We start from the raw sequence: 25,745 nt of genomic DNA, 5'->3' as shown, positions 1-25,745 counted from the left end.
AGTAGAAATGGTCATTTGTTGGGGGCCCTTTTTGACAGTGCCTATATCCTCTCTAATAATTTTATCCTTTAAATTCCTCGCCCGCTTATAGCATAACATCGGATGGCTTTGGAATTCTGCGATCTGGGGATAAGACCTAGTTATAATATTCCAATGTTTATTATTGACCGTCCTTATACGATTAATCCAAGGATGGTACTGTATAACTTGGGGGAGTTTTTTCTGTGGTATCTTACTCCGCTCTATTGGAGATGTTTCACATTTGTTACGTTGATGTGTCAGTAACCATTCTGGGTATCCCCTTTGCCTAAACTTATTGGTCATCTCTTGGAGACGAACAGTACGGGTGATGGGATCACTAACAATTCTATTGACCCTCTGGAGTTGTGAATAAGGTATAGACTTTTTAGTAGCAGGTGGGTGATTACTTTCGTAGCTGAGCAGGCTATTACGATCTGTATTTTTAATATATAAATCTGTTTGACATTCACCATTCTGACCCTTTTATAACCCAAGTGTCCAAAAAGGGTATTTTTAAAAAATCAATATGTGCTGTAAACTTTAATTTGGACCATATATTATTGATAAAAGCAAGAAATTCTTGGAGGGTCACAGTGTCGCACCGCCATATGCAAAACACATCGTCTATTAAACGCTTCCAAAAAATGCAATGCTCTTGAAAAAGTGGATGAGGATATATAAAATCCTGTTCGAACTGAGCCATGTAGCAATTTGCATACGGCGGTGCGACATTGGACCCCATTGCGGTCCCGCAACATTGTTGATAGTAAGTATCCTGAAAAAGAAAATAATTTCGGGTCAGAACTGTGGTCAAAAGTGCAAGGAAAAAATCTTTCTGATGTGGTGTATATTCACTACGATCCAACAGGTTCCGCACGGCGGTAAATCCTTTGTTATGAGTTATGGAGGTGTATAAGCTACACACATCTACAGTCACAAGTATACAATCTGTATAAATTTTAATTTTTCTAAGTTCCTCAAAGAAATGGTGGGTATCCCTCAAATACGAAGGGGCGGTCTGTGTTAAGGGTGTGAGAATTTTTTCAAGGAGGATAGCAGGAGGAGTCAATATTGAATCAGTGGCTGCAACTATTGGTCGTCCTGGAGGACGTTCCATGCATTTGTGTACCTTGGGGAGGGTATAAAATACCAGGGTGATGGGGTATTGTTTAATAAGAAATTCCGCTAATTTCCGATCTATGGTGGCATTAGCTTCATATTGTTTAATTATATTTTCAAGCTCACGCTTGATATCAAATATTGGATCCCTTGTAGAGTTGAGCGAACACCTGGATGTTCGGGTTCGAGAAGTTCGGCCGAACATCCCGGAAATGTTCGGGTTCGGGATCCGAACCCGATCCGAACTTCGTCCCGAACCCGAACCCCATTGAAGTCAATGGGGACCCGAACTTTTCGGCACTAAAAAGGCTGTAAAACAGCCCAGGAAAGAGCTAGAGGGCTGCAAAAGGCAGCAACATGTAGGTAAATCCCCTGCAAACAAATGTGGATAGGGAAATGAATTAAAATAAAAATTAAATAAATAAAAATTAACCAAAATCAATTGGAGAGAGGTTCCATAGCAGAGAATCTGGCTTCCCGTCACCCACCACTGGAACAGTCCATTCTCAGATATTTAGGCCCCGGCACCCAGGCAGAGGAGAGAGGTCCCGTAACAGAGAATCTGTCTTCATGTCAGCAGAGAATTAGTCTGCATGTCATAGCAGAGAATGAGGCTTCACGTCAGCCACCACTGCAACAGTCCATTGGCATATATTTAGGCCCAGCACCCAGGCAGAGGAGGGAGGTCCCGTAACAGAGAATCTGGCTTCATGTCAGCAGAGAATTAGTCTGCATGTCATAGCAGAGAATGAGGCTTCACGTCAGCCACCACTGCAACAGTCCATTGGCATATATTTAGGCCCAGCACACACACAGGCAGAGGAGAGAGGTCCCGTAACAGAGAATCTGGCTTCATGTCAGCAGAGAATCAGTCTGCATGTCATAGCAGAGAATGAGGCTTCACGTCAGCCACCACTGCAACAGTCCATTGGCATATATTTAGGCCCAGCACACACACAGGCAGAGGAGAGAGGTCCCGTAACAGAGAATCTGGCTTCATGTCAGCAGAGAATCAGTCTGCATGTCATAGCAGAGAATGAGGCTTCACGTCAGCCACCACTGCAACAGTCCATTGGCATATATTTAGGCCCAGCACCCAGGCAGAGGAGGGAGGTCCCGTAACAGAGAATCTGTCTTCATGTCAGCAGAGAATTAGTCTGCATGTCATAGCAGAGAATGAGGCTTCACGTCAGCCACCACTGCAACAGTCCATTGGCATATATTTAGGCCCAGCACACACACAGGCAGAGGAGAGAGGTCCCGTAACAGAGAATCTGGCTTCATGTCAGCAGAGAATCAGTCTGCATGTCATAGCAGAGAATGAGGCTTCACGTCAGCCACCACTGCAACAGTCCATTGGCATATATTTAGGCCCAGCACACACACAGGCAGAGGAGAGAGGTCCCGTAACAGAGAATCTGGCTTCATGTCAGCAGAGAATCAGTCTGCATGTCATAGCAGAGAATGAGGCTTCACGTCAGCCACCACTGCAACAGTCCATTGGCATATATTTAGGCCCAGCACCCAGGCAGAGGAGAGGTTCATTCAACTTTGGGTAGCATCGCAATATAATGGTAAAATGAAAATAAAAATAGGATTGAATGAGGAAGTGCCCTGGAGTCCAATAATATATGGTTATGGGGAGGTAGTTAATGTCTAATCTGGACAAGGGACGGACAGGTCCTGTGGGATCCATGCCTGGTTCATTTTTATGAACGTCAGCTTGTCCACATTGGCTGTAGACAGGCGGCTGCGTTTGTCTGTAATGACGCCCCCTGCCGTGCTGAATACACGTTCAGACAAAACGCTGGCTGCCGGGCAGGCCAGCACCTCCAAGGCATAAAAGGCTAGCTCTGGCCACGTGGACAATTTAGAGACCCAGAAGTTGAATGGGGCCGAACCATCAGTCAGTACGTGGAGGGGTGTGCACACGTACTGTTCCACCATGTTAGTAAAATGTTGCCTCCTGCTAACACGTTGCGTATCAGGTGGTGGTGCAGTTAGCTGTGGCGTGTTGACAAAAGTTTTCCACATCTCTGCCATGCTAACCCTGCCCTCAGAGGAGCTGGCCGTGACACAGCTGCCTTGGCGACCTCTTGCTCCTCCTCTGCCTTGGCCTTGGGCTTCCACTTGTTCCCCTGTGACATTTGGGAATGCTCTCAGTAGCGCGTCTACCAACGTGCGCTTGTACTCGCGCATCTTCCTATCACGCTCCAGTGCAGGAAGTAAGGTGGGCACATTGTCTTTGTAGCGTGGATCCAGCAGGGTGGCAACCCAGTAGTCCGCACAGGTTAAAATGTGGGCAACTCTGCTGTCGTTGCGCAGGCACTGCAGCATGTAGTCGCTCATGTGTGCCAGGCTGCCCAGGGGTAAGGACAAGCTGTCCTCTGTGGGAGGCGTATCGTCATCGTCCTGCCTTTCCCCCCAGCCACGCACCAGTGATGGACCCGAGCTGCGTTGGGTGCCACCCCGCTGTGACCATGCTTCATCCTCATCCTCCTCCACCTCCTCCTCATCCTCGTCCTCCTCGTCCTCCAGTAGTGGGCCCTGGCTGGCCACATTTGTACCTGGCCTCTGCTGTTGCAAAAAACCTCCCTCTGAGTCACTTCGAAGAGACTGGCCTGAAAGTGCTAAAAATGACCCCTCTTCCTCATCCTCCTCCTCCTCCTCCTGGGCCACCTCCTGTTCCATCATCGCCCTAAGTGTTTTCTCAAGGAGACATAGAAGTGGTATTGTAACGCTGATAACGGTGTCATCGCCACTGGCCATGTTGGTGGAGTACTCGAAACAGCGCAACAGGGCACACAGGTCTCGCATGGAGGCCCAGTCATTGGTGGTGAAGTGGTGCTGTTCTGTAGTGCGACTGACCCGTGCGTGCTGCAGCTGAAACTCCACTATGGCCTGCTGCTGCTCGCACAGTCTGTCCAGCATGTGCAAGGTGGAGTTCCACCTGGTGGGCACGTCGCATATGAGGCGGTGAGCGGGAAGGCCGAAGTTACGCTGTAGCGCAGACAGGCGAGCAGCAGCAGGATGTGAACGCCGGAAGCGCGAACAGACGGCCCGCACTTTATGCAGCAGCTCTGACATGTCGGGGTAGTTGTGAATGAACTTCTGCACCACCAAATTCAGCACATGCGCCAAGCAAGGGATGTGCGTCAAATTGGCTAGTCCCAGAGCTGCAACGAGATTTCGCCCATTATCACACACCACCAGGCCGGGCTTGAGGCTCACCGGCAGCAACCACTCGTCGGTCTGTTGTTCTATACCCCGCCACAACTCCTGTGCGGTGTGGGGCCTGTCCCCCAAACATATGAGTTTCAGAATGGCCTGCTGACGTTTACCCCGGGCTGTGCTGAAGTTGGTGGTGAAGGTGTGTGGCTGACTGGATGAGCAGGTGGAAGAAGAGGAGGAGGAAGCCGAGAAGGAGGAGGTGGCAACAGGAGGCAAAGAATGTTGCCCTGCGATCCTTGGCGGCGGAAGGACGTGCGCCAAACAGCTCTCCGCCTGGGGCCCAGCTGCCACTACATTTACCCAGTGTGCAGTTAGGGAGATATAGCGTCCCTGGCCGTGCTTACTGGTCCACGTATCTGTGGTTAGGTGGACCTTGCTACAGATGGCGTTGCGCAGTGCACACTTGATTTTATCGGATACTTGGTTGTGCAGGGAAGGCACGGCTCTCTTGGAGAAGTAGTGCCGGCTGGGAACAACATACTGTGGGACAGCAAGCGACATGAGCTGTTTGAAGCTGTCTGTGTCCACCAGCCTAAATGACAGCATTTCATAGGCCAGTAGTTTAGAAATGCTGGCATTCAGGGCCAGGGATCGAGGGTGGCTAGGTGGGAATTTACGCTTTCTATCAAATGTTTGTGAGATGGAGAGCTGAACGCTGGCGTGTGACATGGTTGAGACGCTTGGTGACGGAGGTGGTGGTGGTGGTGTTGGTGGTACATCCCCTGTTTGCTGGGCGGCAGGTGCCAACGTTCCTCCAGAGGCGGAGGAAGAGGCCGAGGCGGCAGCAGCAGAATAGGCCGAGGCGGCAGCAGCAGAAGAGGTAGCAGGGGGAGCCTGAGTGACTTCCTTGGTTTTAAGGTGTTTACTCCACTGCAGTTCATGCTTTGCATGCAGGTGCCTGGTCATGCAGGTTGTGCTCAGGTTCAGAACGTTAATGCCTCGCTTCAGGCTCTGATGGCACAGCGTGCAAACCACTCGGGTCTTGTCGTCAGCACATTGTTTGAAGAAGTGCCATGCCAGGGAACTCCTTGAAGCTGCCTTTGGGGTGCTCGGTCCCAGATGGCGGCGGTCAGTAGCAGGCGGAGTCTCTTGGCGGCGGGTGTTCTGCTTTTGCCCACTGCTCCCTCTTTTGCTACGCTGTTGGCTCGGTCTCACCACTGCCTCTTCCTCCGAACTGTGAAAGTCAGTGGCACGACCTTCATTCCATGTGGGGTCTAGGACCTCATCGTCCCCTGCATCGTCTTCCACCCAGTCTTGATCCCTGACCTCCTGTTCAGTCTGCACACTGCAGAAAGACGCAGCAGTTGGCACCTGTGTTTCGTCATCATCAGAGACATGCTGAGGTGGTATTCCCATGTCCTCATCATCAGGAAACATAAGTGGTTGTGCGTCAGTGCATTCTATGTCTTTCACCGCTGGGGAAGGGCTAGGTGGATGCCCTTGGGAAACCCTGCCAGCGGAGTCTTCAAACAGCATAAGAGACTGCTGCATAACTTGAGGCTGAGACAGTTTCCCTGGTATGCATGGGGGTGATGTGACAGACTGATGGGGTTGGTTTTCAGGCGCCATCTGTGCGCTTTCTGCAGAAGACTGGGTGGGAGATAATGTGAACGTGCTGGATCCACTGTCGGCCACCCAATTGACTAATGCCTGTACCTGCTCAGGCCTTACCATCCTTAGAACGGCATTGGGCCCCACCATATATCGCTGTAAATTCTGGCGGCTACTGGGACCTGAAGTAGTTGGTACACTAGGACGTGTGGATGTGGCAGAACGGCCACGTCCTCTCCCAGCACCAGAGGGTCCACTAACACCACCACGACCATGTCCACGTCCGCGTCCCTTACTAGATGTTTTTCTCATTGTTATGGTTCACCACAACAACAAATATATTATTTGGCCCAATGTATTGTATTCAAATTCAGCGGGATATAAATTTGAGGCCTAGTATTTAGGCGCTGGGTGACCGGTATGGATTTAGTGACAGAATTAGACTTGGAAATGCACAGAAGCGTGTGTGTGTGAAGTTATTCTGAATGACCCAATGTGCACCTTGAATATTATATACCCTTTTAGGGATAGATTTCAAATAGCTCTGATATAGCAGAAACCACTAAATTATGAAATTGCTAAATTGGGAATTGTACTTCAACCCAGAACAAAAAATGTGCTTTGACGGACACTAAATATCTTGCCCAGCAACAACAGTACAACGGTGGGTAACGAGAGATTTAGAGGGAATTAAATTTGAGGCCTAGTATTTAGGCGCTGGGTCACCGGTATGGATTTAGTGACAGAATTAGACTTGGAAATGCACAGAAGCGTGTGTGTGAAGTTATTCTGAATGACCCAATGTGCACCTTCAATATTATATACCCTTTTTGGGATAGATTTCAAATAGCTCTGATATAGCAGGAACCACTAAATTATGAAATTGCTAAATTGGGAATTGTACTTCAACCCAGAACAAAAAATGTGCTTTGACGGGCACTAAATAACTTTCCCAGCTACAACAGGACAACGGTAACGAGAGATTTAGAGGGATTTAAATTTGAGGCCTAGTATTTAGGCGCTGGGTGACAGGTATGGGTTTAGTGACAGAATTAGACTTGGAAATACACAGTAGCGGGTGTGTGTGAAGTTATTCTGAATGACCCTATGTGCACCTTCAATATTATATACCCTTTTAGGGATAGATTTCAAATAGCTCTGATATAGCAGAAACCACTAAATTATGAAATTGCTAAATTGGGAATTGTACTTCAACCCAGAACAAAAAATGTGCTTTGACGGACACTAAATATCTTGCCCAGCAACAACAGTACACCGGTGGGTAACGAGAGATTTAGAGGGAATTAAATTTGAGGCCTAGTATTTAGGCGCTGGGTCACCGGTATGGATTTAGTGACAGAATTAGACTTGGAAATACACAGTAGCGGGTGTGTGTGAAGTTATTCTGAATGACCCTATGTGCACCTTCAATATTATATACCCTTTTAGGGATAGATTTCAAATAGCTCTGATATAGCAGAAACCACTAAATTATGAAATTGCTAAATTGGGAATTGTACTTCAACCCAGAACAAAAAATGTGCTTTGACGGACACTAAATATCTTGCCCAGCAACAACAGTACAGCGGTGGGTAACGAGAGATTTAGAGGGAATTAAATTTGAGGCCTAGTATTTAGGCGCTGGGTCACCGGTATGGATTTAGTGACAGAATTAGACTTGGAAATGCACAGAAGCGTGTGTGTGAAGTTATTCTGAATGACCCAATGTGCACCTTCAATATTATATACCCTTTTTGGGATAGATTTCAAATAGCTCTGATATAGCAGGAACCACTAAATTATGAAATTGCTAAATTGGGAATTGTACTTCAACCCAGAACAAAAAATGTGCTTTGACGGGCACTAAATAACTTTCCCAGCTACAACAGGACAACGGTAACGAGAGATTTAGAGGGATTTAAATTTGAGGCCTAGTATTTAGGCGCTGGGTGACAGGTATGGGTTTAGTGACAGAATTAGACTTGGAAATACACAGTAGCGGGTGTGTGTGAAGTTATTCTGAATGACCCTATGTGCACCTTCAATATTATATACCCTTTTAGGGATAGATTTCAAATAGCTCTGATATAGCAGAAACCACTAAATTATGAAATTGCTAAATTGGGAATTGTACTTCAACCCAGAACAAAAAATGTGCTTTGACGGACACTAAATATCTTGCCCAGCAACAACAGTACACCGGTGGGTAACGAGAGATTTAGAGGGAATTAAATTTGAGGCCTAGTATTTAGGCGCTGGGTCACCGGTATGGATTTAGTGACAGAATTAGACTTGGAAATACACAGTAGCGGGTGTGTGTGAAGTTATTCTGAATGACCCTATGTGCACCTTCAATATTATATACCCTTTTTGGGATAGATTTCAAATAGCTCTGATATAGCAGGAACCACTAAATTATGAAATTGCTAAATTGGGAATTGTACTTCAACCCAGAACAAAAAATGTGCTTTGACGGGCACTAAATAACTTTCCCAGCTACAACAGGACAACGGTAACGAGAGATTTAGAGGGATTTAAATTTGAGGCCTAGTATTTAGGCGCTGGGTGACAGGTATGGGTTTAGTGACAGAATTAGACTTGGAAATACACAGTAGCGGGTGTGTGTGAAGTTATTCTGAATGACCCTATGTGCACCTTCAATATTATATACCCTTTTTGGGATAGATTTCAAATAGCTCTGATATAGCAGGAACCACTAAATTATGAAATTGCTAAATTGGGAATTGTACTTCAACCCAGAACAAAAAATGTGCTTTGACGGGCACTAAATAACTTTCCCAGCTACAACAGGACAACGGTAACGAGAGATTTAGAGGGATTTAAATTTGAGGCCTAGTATTTAGGCGCTGGGTGACAGGTATGGGTTTAGTGACAGAATTAGACTTGGAAATACACAGTAGCGGGTGTGTGTGAAGTTATTCTGAATGACCCTATGTGCACCTTCAATATTATATACCCTTTTTGGGATAGATTTCAAATAGCTCTGATATAGCAGAAACCACTAAATTATGAAATTGCTAAATTGGGAATTGTACTTCAACCCAGAACAAAAAATGTGCTTTGACGGACACTAAATATCTTGCCCAGCAACAACAGTACAGCGGTGGGTAACGAGAGATTTAGAGGGAATTAAATTTGAGGCCTAGTATTTAGGCGCTGGGTCACCGGTATGGATTTAGTGACAGAATTAGACTTGGAAATACACAGTAGCGGGTGTGTGTGAAGTTACTCTGAATGACCCTATGTGCACCTTCAATATTATATACCCTTTTTGGGATAGATTTCAAAGAGCTCTGATATAGCAGGAACCACTAAATTATGAAATTGCTAAATTGGGAATTGTATTTCAACCCAGAACAAGAAATGTGCTTGAACGGACACTAAATAACTCGCCCAGCTACAGCACTAGGGACAGATTTAGCTGGATATAAATTTGAGGCCTAGTATTTAGGCGCTGGGTGACCGGTATGGATTTAGTGACAGAATTAGACTGGGATATGGCCAAAAAATGAACAGACTATTGCTGGTTAAATGCACTTGGTGTGACAGCTTCACCCTGATGTAGGCTTTAGCCAAAAAACAACCACACCATTGAGGGTTAAATGCACTTGGTGACAGGCGCAGCTTGCCCCTGATTTTGTATATGGCCAAAAAATGAACAGACTATTGCTGGTTAAATGCACTTGGTGTGACAGCTTCACCCTGATGTAGGCTTTAGCCAAAAAACAACCACACCATTGAGGGTTAAATGCACTTGGTGACAGGCGCAGCTTGCCCCTGATTTTGTATATGGCCAAAAAATGAACAGACTATTGCTGGTTAAATGCACTTGGTGTGACAGCTTCACCCTGATGTAGGCTTTAGCCAAAAAACAACCACACCATTGAGGGTTAAATGCACTTGGTGACAGGCGCAGCTTGCCCCTGATTTTGTATATGGCCAAAAAATGAACAGACTATTGCTGGTTAAATGCACTTGGTGTCACAGCTTCACCCTGATGTAGGCTTTAGCCAAAAAACAACCACACCATTGAGGGTTAAATGCACTTGGTCGCAGCTTGTGCTGGCGCACCACAAGACACAAAATGGCCGCCGATCACCCCAGAAAAATGAGACTGACAAACGGTCTGTGCAGCCTAAAAACAGTGAGCAATTGAGGATCAGCAGCTCAATGATCCACAGCTGCAGATCGATCAGTTAATCAAGTCCTTTGGAGGAGTTAATCTGCCTAATCTCGCCCTACTGTCGCAGCCGCAACCTCTCCCTACGCTAATCAGAGCAGAGTGACGGGCGGCGCTATGTGACTCCAGCTTAAATAGAGGCTGGGTCACATGGTGCTCTGGCCAATCACAGCCATGCCAATAGTAGGCATGGCTGTGATGGCCTCTTGGGGCAAGTAGTATGACGCTTGTTGATTGGCTGCTTTGCAGCCTTTCAAAAAGCGCCAAGAAAGCGTCACAAAAGCGCGAAGAAAGCGACGAACACCGAACCCGAACCCGGACTTTTACGAAAATGTCCGGGTTCGGGTCCGTGTCACGGACACCCCAAAATTCGGTACGAACCCGAACTATACAGTTCGAGTTCGCTCATCCCTAATCCCTTGGCAAAATTATATACGTTTCATTATCGGATAATTGGCCTAAAATTTCTTGCACATAGTAATCTTTATCAAGAATCACCAGGGCTCCCCCTTTATCTGCAGGTTTAAATATAAGTGTATCATCATCCAATAGATGACAGGGTGTTTGCTCTTAGGAGGCATATAATGGCTTTTCAGCCGTAAGTCAAATTGCTTCAAAGTCAATAAACCAGTAAATTCTTCAGAATATCCAATGTCCCCTAATGCGGACTCTCCCTCCTTGGAGAAATAAGCTTTTAGCCGCATAGATCGGAAAAAACGTTGGAGATCCATGTAAAAATTAAAGGTGTCAAGAGGTGCAGTGGGGCTAAATGATAAACCCTTCTGTAATAGCTGCATTTGAGCTAAATTCAAGGTCTTAGAGAACAAATTTAGAACTAAAGAATCGAGTGTACCTGTGAATGGGTCACTCGTGGGGCGTCTACTTCTCCGATGATGGCGACCTGCTCTCCTTGTGTTGGCTTTCTTAGCCGGCGTCGCCTCCCTAAAAAAAGTTTTTGGCCAGTAGTAGATTCGCTCCCAGATACTGAGAATGTGTAGCCTGCCCTGCGGCCTGGGCGTCTGGTATTCTGGATAGCCGTGCCCGACTTGTCCTGCCACCGGTATACGCGATTGGTTGAATAGTCCTCGGAGTCCCGAATATATTTGGTTCTCTTGGTAGCTTGAATTTGCATCTTCAAATCTGTACATTGTTTATCAACTTGATAAAGGCACTTGCATGTGCCGAAACGCGCGTCACTTTTACCCATGAGTGGCGAATAAAAGATTGATAACTACATCGTAAGGAGTGCCGGTTCTTGGGGCACACCCGCGGACCGTGCACCCACAACAGCAGTGCCGCCCGATATCTATTATCAAATAATAGGACATGAACTACTTTTTTGCGGAACAGAAATACGGAAATATGGAGTACCTTCCGTTGTTTTTGCAGACCCATTGAAGTCAATGGTTCCGCATACGGTCAGCAAAAAACCCGGAACGGAAGCGGAAAGAAAATACGTTTGTGTGCATGTGCCCTGACAGCCTTGAGCATCAGAGCATTCAGTTGAGCCAAACAGAATCCATGTTTTATGATTTAACCATTTAGATGCTGAAGTCAATATTGGTCAAAGCATCTAAGGTATTTAATAGATGTAGGTGTCTAACTTTGTCAGCCACCTGCACCCCACAATGTAATCAAGGCTTTTGGCAGAGGCAATGGTTTGCATTTCAGTGTGACACTGACAGGCAATAATACATCAAAATACCATGTATTTTGAAGCACTATAGAAACTGTTATTTTTTTTTACTACATGATAATCAGTGGAGATAAAAACACAAAAAAACAATATTGGAACAAATATTTATTTATAAATGTTATTTATTTTATTTTATTTTTTTTGCGTTTCCTCATCCACACCAAAAAAAAAAGAGAATTAAAAGAATGAATTAATAAATTATGCATCAAATAACAATCCTAATAAAAACTGTTACTTGGCCTGCAAACACAAGCCATCATACGATATATCACGAAACTGTATCAAGAAAGGCTATGGACAATTTTCTGTGATGGATAGTGAACTGGAGCTCAGGCCAAATGGAATTAAGATGACTATGAAATGTGAGGAGTTATTCCTCTGTTCCAGTCCAGACGCAGAAGATATCGTCTATATACAGTACAGACCAATAGTTAAGACACACCTTCTCATTCAAAGAGTTTTCTTTATTTTCATGACTATGAAAATTGTAGATTCACACTGAAGGCATCAAAACTATGAATTAACACATGTGGAATTATATACATAACAAAAAAGTGTGAAACAACTGAAAATATGTCATATTCTAGGTTCTTCAAAGTAGCCACCTTTTGCTTTGATTACTGCTTTGCACACTCTTGGCATTCTCTTGATGAGCTTCAAGAGCTAGTCACCTGAAATGGTCTTCCAACAGTCTTGAAGGAGTTCCCAGTGATGCTTAGCACTTGTTGGCCCTTTTGCCTTAACTCTGCGGTCCAGCTCACCCCAAACCATCTTGATTGGGTTCAGGTCCGGTGACTGTGGAGGCCAGGTCATCTGGCGCAGCACCCCATCGCTCTCCTTCATGGTCAAACAGCCTGGAGGTGTGTTTGGGGTCATTGTCCTGTTGAAAAATAAATGATGGTCCAACTAAATGCAAACCAGATGGAATAGCATGCCGCTGCAAGATGCTGTGGTAGCCATGCTGGTTCAGTATGCCTTCAATTTTGAATAAATCCCCAACAGTGTCACCAGCAAAGCACCCCCCACACCATCACACCTCCTCCTCCATGCTTCACGGTGGGAACCAGGCATGTAGAGTCCATCCATTCACCTTTTCTGCGTCGCACAAAAACACGGTGGTTGGAACCAAAGATCTCAAATTTGGACTCATCAGACCAAAGCACAGATTTCCACTGGTCTAATGTCCATTCCTTGTGTTCTTCAGCCCAAACAAGTCTCTTGTGCTTGTTGCCTGTCCTTAGCAGTGGTTTCCTAGCAGATATTCTACCATGAAGGACTGATTCACACAGTCTCCTCTTAACAGTTGTTCTAGAGATGTGTCTGCTGCTAGAACTCTGTGTGGCATTGACCTGGTCTCTAATCTGAGCTGCTGTTAACCTGCGATTTCTGAGGCTGGTGACTTGGATGAACTTATCCTCCAGAGCACAGGTGACTCTCGGTCCGCATGTGAGCCAGTTTCTTTGTAGCGCTTGATGGTTTTTGTGACTGCACTTGGGGACACTTTCAAAGTTTATCTAATTTTTCAGACTGACTGACCTTCATTTCTTACAGTAATGATGGCCACTTGTTTTTCTTTACTTATCTCCTTTTTTTTGCCATAATACAAATTCTAACAGTCTATTCAGTAGGACTAGCAGCTGTGTATCCACCTGACGTCTCCACAACGCAACTGATGGTTCCAACCCCATTTATAAGGCAAGAAATCCCACATATTAAACCTGACAGGGCACACCTGTGAAGTGAAAACCATTTCAGGTGACTACCTCTTGAAGCTCATCAAGAGAATGCCAAGAGTGTGCAAAGCAGTAATCAAAGCAAAAGGTGGCTACTTTGAAGAACCTAGAATATGACATTTTCAGTTGTTTCACACTTTTTTGTTATGTATATAATTCCACATGTGTTAATTCATAGTTTTGATGCCTTCGAATGAGAAGGTGTCTCCAAACTTTTGGTCTGTACTGTATGTCCTGGTAGGGTTCATCATGCTAATTAAAACAATAACTTTCTTTTGTCTGTATGCTAAACAGCTGTAGAGATATCTGAATTTTTATTCATATGCAAAAAAGCAAGTTAGAGCACCGGGGGGGGGGGGGGGGGGGGAGGGGGGGCATGGCTGAATCCTTGGAGCACTGCCTTTGTAACACCCCCTGTGCTCTACACACTCCCCCCTCACTTTGATTGACACGGCTAGACATCAGCGTTAGAGATAAGTGAATTTCATATTTTCTATTATGACAGAATGAAAAAGTTATGCATTCTGTCATTAAATTGCGTTATGGTCCGTGGTAACGGAATCCATAATGCAATTCTGCTTTTACCACCAAACTGTCACGGCCTTTGCTGTGTGCGCCGTGACACTTGTGCCATGCTTGCGGTTGCCGGTGGCAACGTGTTGCTGTTATGGCATGTGGTGGCAGTGTCTTGGCTTTTGCTGTGTGCGTCGTGACATGGTTGCCACGCATGCTGTTGCCGGTGGCAACGTGGTGGCTGGTGTGTGCACTTCCCCTTTAAGTTGTAGGATTCCCCTTTCTGGTGCTGTAAGGGTTAACCCCCTGATTGGGTGTGGTCACTAGGTGATTCTTATACCTGTGGCCTTTGGCCAGAAGTAACTTGTACTCCAGCCTTGGTGTGTGCTGGAGTTATGCTCCTTGTCTGGATGTTCCATCTTCCTGTGTGAGGGCCACCTAGTGGGACATCGATGTCTTCCTTATGTCTCCTCCATTTTCCCTACCTTACCTGTGGTTATGTTTTGTGTGGGTATATGTTCTGGGGTGATTGTTCATCTAGTTGTTGTTCAGTGTCTGGTCAGTGTTTGGTGTATTATACTGTCCGGCATGGATGCTAGATGTTCCCCTGTTTGTCTGTCATGGCCTCCGGAAGGGGGTCTCATGGTTTCCTGGAGGGGTGAACCAAATGTCAAGTCTGTTAGCTGTTGCTGGAGTACTGGTTCCTGTGTGTCAGTACATACTGCATCTGTTTGGTGTTTGGATTGCAGTATGTTTTTATGGGTTCCAGTTTACCTTGGTGTGGTCTTCTGTTGTGCCGTCCAGCAGCTGCCAGGGGTAAGTTACTATGCCTTACTGCGCTCTAGGTTCAGTGGTTATCCCCGCCACTGGAAACTTACCTGCTGTTCCATTTGGCATTTCTCTGCAACTAGGCCGGTTGAGACTCCTGTTCATCCGAGTCGTGGAAGAACAGGTCGTCTCTCCCCTGCTCCTATGTGAGGGATTATCAGAGTGACTCCTGGGTATGAGCCGTCCTACCATTCAGGTCCGCTTATACGGTGAGGAGTTAGAGCGAGGATTAGGGACTCTTTAGGAGGTGACCTGCTCCCTGATTCCGGTATCCTGGCCTAGCTGCTTCCCCATTATACCTGACATTGTACGGTGGGGGGTTTCCCCCACTCCCCATTGTGACACAAACGAAACATGAACAAATTTCATAACATGCAATTCTCTCATCTCTAATCAGCATGCTAAGGGAACAGCTGTGTCCTAGAATGTACGTATGATTTACGCTACTTACTGTAGCTTTACCACATTGAGATATACTTAGAAATCATGCATATTACTTTAGTCATAGGCATAATATATTATTATAAAGACACCAGTGATATATGTCAGCTTTCTAAGCAAGGAAAAAACATTCTTCTCCACAAGCTAATCCTATAGCTTAGTGCTAAGAGGTCAGCCTGAAATGGAAAAGATTTTGAGTTGTTTTTTTCTCACTCATTTAACCCATAATAAAAGTCTATAGCCTTATCATATTGAGAATAATGTTTTTTATGCTTAGAAAGCTGATCTGTAGCTTAGCAGTAAATTATGCCAAGACAGCATACCAATGGAGCCTCATCAAAAATGACTAAATAAGTAGAATTAATAATTTCCCTCACCCCAACCAATACTTAGAACTTTGGACAGCTCCACATCACATGAAGAAGCCATGCAGTTTGTGTTTTGCATCTAATACATAGAGGTGAATCACAAACTCCAATATGGTGTAGTAAGGCTGGTATTCTAGACACTATCATGTTATGTTATGTTATGTTACTAAGTCCTTATATAGCGCTCTAGAGGAACTCAATCCGATCGAAGCGATTGTAGATATACAAATCATGTAGATATACAATAATTTATCTCAATTAACCACCTCAGCTCCCCTAGCTTAAACCCCCTTAATGACCAGACCACTTTTTACAATTCTGCACTACACTACTTTCACGGTTTATTGTTCAGTCATACAACTTACCACCCAAATTAATTTTACCTCCTTTTCTTCTCACTAATAGAGCTTTCATTTGGTGGTATTTCATTGCTGTTGACATTTCACTTTTCTTGTTATTAATTTAAATTGACCGAAATTTTTGCAAAAAAATTAAAATTTTCACTTTCAGTTGTAACATTTTTTAAAATAAAACTACATTTCTATATAAATTTTTCTATAAATTTATTGTTCTACATGTCCTTGATAAAAAGATGCAATAAGTGCATATTTATTGGTTTGCGCAAAAGTTATAGCGTCTACAAACTATGGTACAAAACTTTGAATTTCGCATTTTGAAGCAGCTCTGACTTTCTGAGCACCTGTCATGTTTCCTGAGGTTCTACAATACCCAGACAGTAGAAACACCCCACAAATGACCCCATTTCGGAAAGTAGACACCCTAAGGTATTCGCTGATGGGCATAGTGAGTTCATGGAAGTTTTTATTTTTTGTCACAAGTTAGCGGAAAATGTTTTTTTTTTTCCACTAACTTGTGACAAAAAATAAAATTTTACATGAACTCACCATACCCCTCACGGAATACCTTGGGGTGTCTTCTTTCCAAAATGGGGTCACTTGTTGGGTATTTATACTGCTGTGGCATTTTAGGGGACCTAAAGCGTGAGAAGAAGTTTGGAATCCAAATGCGTAAAAAATGCCCTTTGAAATCCTAAAGGTGCTCTTTAGAATTTGGGCCCCTTTGCGCACCTAGGCTGCAAAAAAGTGTCACACACGTGGTATCGCCGTACTCCGTAGAAGAAGTAGGGCAATGTGTTTTGGGGTGTATTTTTACATATACCCATGCTGGGTGAGATAAATATCTCTCTAAATGACAACTTTTCCCATCTTTTTATACAAAGTTGTCATTTTACAGAGATATTTATCTCACCCAGCAAGGGTATATGTAAAAATACACCCCAAAACATATTGCCCAACTTCTCCTGAGTACGGCGATACCACATGTGTGACACTTTTTTGCAGCCAAGATGCGCAAATGGGCCCAAATTCCAATGAGTATCTTTTAGGAGGGCATTTTTAGGCATTTGGATTCCAGACTTCTTCTCACGCTTTAGGGCCCCTAAAATGCCAGGGCAGTTAAAATACCCGACATGTGACCCCATTTTGGAAAGAAGACACCCCAAGGTATCCCGTGAGGGCATGGCAAGTTCCTAGAATATATATTTTTGGGCACAAGTTAGCGGAAAATGATTTTGTAAGAGGAAAAAAAAAAAACATTTTCCACTATATTGTGCCCCCAAAAAAAATATTCTAGGAACTCACCATGCCCCTCACAGAATACCTTGGGGTGTCTTCTTTCCAAAATGGGGTGACTTGTTGGGTATTTATACTGCCCTGGCATTTTAGGGGCCCTAAAGCGTGAGAAAAAGTCTGGAATATAAACGTCTAAAAACTTTTATGCATTTGGATTCCGTGAGGGGTATGGTGAGTTCGTGTGAGATTTAATTTTTTGTCACAAGTTAGTGGAATGAGACTTTGTAAGAAAAAAAAAATTTGCGCTAAAAAAATCTTCTATCAACTCGCCATGCCCCTCAAAAGTGATCTTTATAGCGCCACAGCGATTTTACAGTGTTTTTGCAGTGATCAGAAAAAAAAAATTCTGTCACTGCGGTGGGGCAGACTGAGCACAAGTGTGCGAACAAGATCAGGCCTGATCGGCGAACACTGCGTTTTTTGTAGAGCCTATAGAACATGTCCTATTTCTTGTCCGCAATTGCGGACAAAAAAATACATTTTCAATATAGTTCTGGCAATGTGCGGATCCGCAAAATGCGGAAAGCACATTGCCGGTGTCCGTGTTTTGCGGATCCGCTAAACACATACGGACGTCTGAATGGAGCCTTACAGGGAGGTGATCAATGACAAGGGGGTGATCAGGGGTTAATAAGGGGGGGTGTAGTGTAGTGTGATGCTTGGTGCTACCTATTACAGAGCTGCCTGTGTCCTCTGGTGGTCGATCCAAGCAAAAGGGACCACCAGATAACCAGGTAGCAGGTATATCAGACGCTGTTAACAAAACGGCGTCTGATATACCTTTTCAAGGGTTAAAAAAATCGTTTTTATAGCCTGCCAGCGAATGATCGCCGCTGGCAGGCTGTAGATCCACTGGTTTACCATCTGATCCTGTGAACGCGCGCTCCTGTGTGTGCGCGTTCACAGGCAATCTCGCCTCTCGCGAGATGACGCGCCTGCGCGTCCAAGAGGAAAAGCTGGGCAGCCGCCAGGACGCAATCCTGCATTCGGCGGTCCTGAGGCGGTTAAATGGGTTGTCTCACTTCAGCAAATAGCATTTATTATTTAGAGATAGTAAATATATTGCATTTACTAATATATTGTTATTATCCATATTGCATCCTTTGCTGACTGGATTCATTTTTCAATCAAATTATACACAGCTCCTTTCCATGTTTATGACCACCCTGCAAAGCAACAGTAGTGACTATGCATGCACACTATAGGAAAAAGCACCAGCCTATGGGAGCGCACATAGGCTGGTGCTTTTTCTATAGTGTGCAAGCAAGGCCACTGCTGATGGATTGCAGGGTGGTCATCATAACCATTCCCGGTGGTGGCCACTTCCAGGATCACATGCCTTACATTGGGCATGTAATCCTGGCCTGGGATTAGAACCCGCAAAGCATGAGTCTTTGCTACAGTGCTAGCAAGAGATTCAGACTCACACATGCACTGCGGGTTCTAACACCAGGCTAGGAGCATATACCCAATATATGGCACATGATCCCGGAAGTGGCCCCCACATGGAATCGCAGCACAACCCAGATAACCCCTTTAATGTTTCCTTAGTCCCTGTCAATCTGTTTGCAGCCTCTAATATACGGTTTGACACAAATATAGTTTATAATCTACTAGACAATACCTGTCCTTATGACTTTCTGTTCATTCGGTTTGACTAATAAGCTGAACCTCTTTCTTGTATATAACTGGCTATGAACAATGGTACAATTTATAATGTGATCACAAAAATAGAATATATGTTTCTCTGATTATTAGATAATTCTCCATTATTACTTGGGCTTAATATGGGGGAGGATAGACCAATAAAAAATTGGTTTTGGAGACAATCTCTTTTGGGTTAATGTCGATTGTTCATCCATTGAATGATCACTCACGGGATACTTTTACTTTAATTGTAAAACTTCTACTAAGCATATAGAATGGGATGTCATGAAGGCTATCCTGAGAGTTCATGACTCTCCCTAGATCTATGAGAAGCATTTCATGCAATAGGTATCCTAGTGAGATACCAGCATTTTGCAAAAAGATGTATCAACAGGAACCTTATCCCAAAAAGGTTCTAACACAACGTCATAACTAAAGGTATATCATTGTTCTGCCTCCAGCACAGGGAGATTAATTTCAGTTTACATCTATTTTATTTCTAATTCATTCTGCTGCAATTTCTGTATTCCTGTAGTTATTAGTTAGGTAACAGCATCATCTAGCGGTGGTAAAAATGTATTGAACCTTGTTTTCTTGTTAATAAAGATTATTGCTTGTGGGAGGTGCTAGGCATTGTGGGTAGTGCAAGGCATTCTGGGAAGGAGAAGCCCTGTTTTCAGACTACAGGACATCAGCAGAGCTGTTCTATGCAGTTCTCCTTCTTAAACTCCACCATCTTTGTGCAAGTATATCTGGTGAGTGAGATCTACCTTGTTTCAGGGACATTATGTTATGCTGAGCTGTTCAGCTAGGTATAAGTGTCACTCAGGGAGTTATTTCTGTTAGCTAGACATACAGTTCTATGTATAGGCAGCCATTTTGGACATCTGCTTTCTCTGTCAATGTATTACTGTACATGCTATTCTATATGTTTTACTTACACAAGCCATTTGTATTCTTGTAGTTTTACCAATTCACAATCCTGTCAACCAATAAACAAGTTAGGCTACTTTCACACTTGCGTTCGGGGTTCCGCTTGTGAGTTCCATTTGAAGGCTCTCACAAGCGGCCCCGAACTGATCCATACAGCCACAATGCATTCTGAGTGAAAGCGGATCCACTCAGAATGCATCAGTATGGCTCCGTTTCGCCTCCGTTCCGCTCAGCAGGCGGACACCCGAATGCAGCTTGCAGCGTTTTGGTGTCTGCCTGGCCGTGCAGAGCCAAACGGATCCGTCCTGACTTACAATGCAAGTCAATGGGGATGGATCCGTTTGACGTTGACAGAATATGGTGCAATTGCAAACGGCTCCGCCCCCCATTGACTTTCAATGTAAAGTCAGGAGTCCCTATTAATATACCATCGGATCTGAGTTTTCTCCAATCCAATGGTTTATTTTAACTTGAAGCGTCCCCATCACCTTGGGAACGCCTCTGTTAGAATATACTGTCGGATTTGAGTTAGATCGTGAAAACTCAGATCCAACAGTATATTCTAACACAGAGGCGTTCCCATGGTGATGGGGACGCTTCAAGTTAGAATATACTAAGAACTGTGTACATGACTGCCCCCTGCTGCCTAGCAGCACCCGATCTCTTACAGGGGGCTGTGATCCGCACAATTAACCACTCAGGTGCCGCACCTGAGCGGTTAATTGTGCGTATCATAGCCCCCTGTAAGAGATCAGGTGCTGCCAGGCAGCAGGGGCCAGACCCCCCTCCCTCCCCAGTTTTAAATTTATTGGTGGCCAGTGCGGCCCTCCTCCCTCCCTCCCTCCCCAGTATTACATTCATTGGTGGCCAGTGCAGACCCCCCCCCCCTCTCCAGTATTAAATTCATTGGTGGCAGCGGAGAGTTCCGATCGATACTTATCTGCGCTGTCTGTGGCTGGCCGGGCGCTCCTCCTACTGGTAAGTGACAGGTCTGTGCTATAAGAAATGCGCCTCACAGACCTTTCACTTACCAGTAGGAGGAGCGACCGGCCGGCCACAGACAGCGCAGGTAAGTATAATGCTTCTAAAATTGCTAAGTAACCATGGCAGCCCGAACTGCAGCAGCATCCTGGCTGCCATGGTAACCGTTCGAAGCCCCAGGGATTAAACTGGGACTCCGATCGGAACTCTCCGCTACCACCAATGATGGGGGAGGGGGGGTGATTTTAATTAGGGGGGGAGAGGGGAGGCCGCACTGGCCACCAATGAATTTAATACAGGGAAGGGAGGGAGGGGGGCCGCACTGGCCACCAATGAATTTAATACTGGGGAGGGAGGGGGGTCTGGTCCCTGCTGCCTGGCAGCACCTGATCTCTTACAGGGGGCTATGATACGCACAATTAACCCCTCAGATGCAGCACCTGGGGGGTTAATTATGCTGATCACAGCCCCCTGTAAGAGATCGGGTGCTGCCAGGCAGCAGGGGGCAGTCATGTACATAGTTCTTATGATATATTCTAACTTGAAGTGTCCCCATCACCATGGGAACGCCTCTGTGTTAGAATATACTGTCGGATCTGAGTTTTCACGATACCAGACGGATCCGCACCGAACGCAAGTGTGAAAGTAGCCTTAGACTACAGAAAACAGTCCTCTTATTTGGAAGACAAGAATGGTTTATACTGAATGTCAGACTGCACACTGTGTGAATGTGTATGAAGACAGAACAGTAAAACATATATAGTCTCCAGCGATAGTGGATCTCACTACATAGAGCTGCCATCACACACGCAGTCCTGCATACAAGATTGCAGCAGTTGCCATACAGTCACAAGAAGTGAGTGCTGCATGATCCAGATCACACCAAAGTCTGTTCCTATCTAGACTGAGTCTGCGCAGAGACATTAAGCAGCCAGCAAAGACACACAATGTCCGCTAGCCAGGCATCATCATACAGGACTAGGTCACGAGCAAGCTGCTCTAGCAATTCCTCAATAAGAGAAAGGGCTGATCTCGCCTGTGCAGAAGCTGAGGCTGCAAAAGTAAAACCTTCTTTTGCTGCGCAAAAGATGAAACTAAATCTAAGGCAAGCAGATCAGGAAAAAAAGAGCTTCACTGGAAGAAAAGAGAGTACACCATCAAGCGTCAATAGAAAAAAAGAGAACGTTAATGGAAAAGGAGAGAGTACTCCTGCAAGTGTCACTGGAGAAAATAGCTGCAGAGAAAGAAGCAGCAGCCGCAGTTGCCAAAGCAGAGTTCCTAGAAGCCTTGGAGTTTCCCGAATGCGGAAAAAACAGCCAAGTACCTGGGCTAGACCTAGATGAACAAGATCCAACACAGCGTGTCTCACTCTCAGAATACGTCCATCAGCATACCAAGACAGATGATGACTATGATCCAGTATATCAGCCAGCTTATACAGAGTGCCAAAGATCCTACCTTGAACCACAGTACCTTAAGCAGAACGGTATGCGACAAAGTGAGGAGTTAGATCTCTTGGTAAAGTGGCTTGGAAGCGAGTCTGCTGAACATGCTAAAAGAATCATTAACATAAACTATCCGGGCAAAGGCCTAAAGATGGTGTGGGAAAGAATTGATGAGTGTTATGGGTCAATAGAAGCTATAGAAAATGCTTTATATAAGAAAATTTATAATTTTCCCAGAATAGTGGGTAGGGGATACCAGAAGCTCAGGAAACTCAGCAGCTTGTTGATAGAGGTACAGGTTGCTCAGGCAGAAGAAGATCTGCCGGGGCTAGCATTCCTGGACACCGCAAGAGGTGTCAATCCGATTGTCCAAAAACTCCCTTATAATCTACAAGAGAAGTGGATCACTCATGGTTACAATTATAAACGGTTTCATAATGTACCATTCCCCCCCTTCGTGGTGTTTTTAGACTTTGTCGCTGAACAGGCAAGGATTAGGAATGATCCAAGTTTTGACTTTGCATTGTCATGTACCACTACCCCTGTTGTCAAACCTCATAAAAAAACGGTGGCAGTCCACAAAACTAACGTTGCGTCCACAGGTTCTCCTTACAGGCCAAGTCTTCTCAAGAAGATAACAAACTCAAAGCTCTTACCAAAGAATGCCCCCTGCACAAGAAACCATATTCTCTATTAAAATGCAGACCCTTTAGGGAGAAATCCGGGACCGCAAAGAATTCCTCAAAGAAAACAACATCTGTTTCAGGTGCTGCGCTACAACATCGCACTTCGCCAGGAATTGTAAGGTCAGTGTGGCATGCACAGAATGTGGTAGCACAGAACACAACATGGCTTTACATCCTGGACCACGCTCTCAGGTATCACCCAAAGCAGATAAGCATATCGGGAAGCAGATAGACACTGACGTAGACACCGCAGTACTTCTCAGTGTACTGAGAACTGTAAAGGACTCGCAGGAGGGAAGTCCTGCTCAAAAATCTGCCTTGTCAGAGTTTATACTGGTGGTCACAGAGATAAGGCAATCAAGGTATATGCAATCTTGGTCTTTAGCTAAATCCACCTTCTTCAACACCAGGCCATTTTTTGCAAATCTGACCAGTGTCACTTTATGTGTAAATAACTTTAAAACGCTTTTACTTATCCAGGCCATTCTGAGATACTAGTGAAATGGAGTAAAAAAAATTGATTTTTATTTATAAAAAAATACCAAATTTACCAAAAATATGGAATAGTTTGCAAATTTGCAAATTTCCAAGTTTCAATTTCTCTACTTCAATAATACATAGTAATACATAGTAATACCTCCAAAAATGTATTACTTTACATTCCCCATATGTCTACTTTATTTTGAGAATGCTATTTTATTTATTTAGGGATGTTACAAGGCTTAGAAGTTAAAATCTTGACATTTTTCTGAAATTTTCAAAAACCCACTTTTTAAGGACCAGTTCAGGTCTGAAGTCACTTTGTTAGGTTTACATAATTTAAATCACCCATAAATGACCCCATTCTAGAAACTACACCCCTCAAGGTATTCAAAACAGATTTTACAAATGTTGTTAACCCTTTAGGTGTTCCACAAGAGTTATAGGCAAATGGAGATGACATTTAAGAATTTCTATTTTTTGCCAAAGTTTCTATTTTTTCCAGTAACAAAGCAAGGGTTAACAGCCAAACAAAACTCAATATTTATTGCCCTGATTCTGTAGTTCGCAGAAACACCCCATATGTGGTCGTAAACTACTGTATGGACACACGGCAGGGCGTAGAGCGAAAGGAGGGCAGTGTGGTTTTTGGAAAGAAGATTTTGCTGGACTGGTTTATTTATACCATGTCCCATTTGAAGCCCCCCTGATGCACCCATAGAGTAGAAACTCCATAAAAATAACCCCATTCTGGAAACTACTGGATAAGGTGGCAGTTTTGTTTGGACTATTTTTAGGGTACATATGATTTTTGGTTGCTCTATATTAAATTTTTGTGAGGCAAGGTTACCAAAAATAGAAATTCTGAAATTTCATCTCCATTTGTCATAAACTGTTGAACACCTAAAGGGTTAATAAAGTTTGTAAAATCAGTTTGAATACCTTGAGTGGTGTAGTTTCTTAGATTGGGTCACTTTTATGGAATTTCTACTCAGGGGTTCTTCAAATGGGACATGGGGCCAAAAAAAATAGGCCATCAAAATCTGCCTTCCAGAAACCATATAGCGTTCCTTTCCTTCTGCGCCCTGCCGTTTGGTCATAAAGCAGTTTACGGCCACATATGGGGTGTTTCTGTAAACTGCAGAATCAGGGTAATAAATATTAAGTTTTGTTTGGCTATTAACCCTTGCGTTGTTACGGGAAAAAAAAGGATTAAAATGGAAAATTTTCCAAAAAATAGCTGTTTTTGCACAGTTTTAATTAGTTTTTTTTTACCGTGTTCATCTGAGGGGTTAGGTGGGGTATTTTTATAGAGCAGATTCTTACGGATGCAGCAATACCTAATATGTCTACTTTTTAAAATTTATTTAGGTTTTACACTATATTATCCTTTTTGAAACAAAAAATAACATTTTTGTATCTCCATAGTCTAAGAGTTTTTTTTTTTTTTTTAGTTTTTAGCCAGTTGTCTTAGGTAGGTGCTCATTTTTTGCGATATGAGAGGAAGGTTTTATTGACACTGTTTTGGGGGGCATATGACTTTTTGATCGCTTGCTATTACACTTTTTGTGATGTAAGGTGACCGTTTTTATTACATTTTTTTGACCGTATTCATCTGAGGGGTTAGGTCATGGGGTATTTTTATAGAGCAGATTCTTATGGACGCGGAGATACATAATATGTCTACTTTTGTAATTTATTTTAGTTTTACAAAATATCATTTTTGAAACAAAAACATTTTTTGGGGTGTCTCAAGTCTGAGAACCATAGTTTTTTTTTCAATTGTCAGTGGCTAAATAAAATTTAAATAGGGGAAGGGGACTGTAAATGTAGTACTCCATGGAAGTGTGGTACTCCCTGAAGCAACCGTCAATGCAGAGCCCCGGATGATCGGGGCACGTGTCACACTGAGTAGTGGTGTCCTTCCGTATCCCCCTCCTGTGGCGCACTCTGCACCTTTTTTGTGTCTGTCCCTTCTTTCCAGTTCTTGAGGTGCACCGAACTGCTCTTTCCCGGTCAGAAAAGATCAGGGCCTTGATGACTGCTTCATAGAACTGGAGGAATTTCCCTGTGTTGCCAGCGCTCTGGGACAGCACAAAAGAGTTATACAAGGCAACCTGTACCAAGTAGACTGCAACTTTTTTGTACTATGCCCAGGTTTTGCGCATGGCGTTATATGGCTTGAGGACTTGATCAGAGAGATTAACTCCTCCCATATA

This window comes from Bufo gargarizans, chromosome 9 (genome assembly GCF_014858855.1).
Source record: "Bufo gargarizans isolate SCDJY-AF-19 chromosome 9, ASM1485885v1, whole genome shotgun sequence".
Classification (NCBI taxonomy): Eukaryota; Metazoa; Chordata; class Amphibia; order Anura; family Bufonidae; genus Bufo; species Bufo gargarizans.
This window is presented reverse-complemented; position numbering follows the sequence as displayed.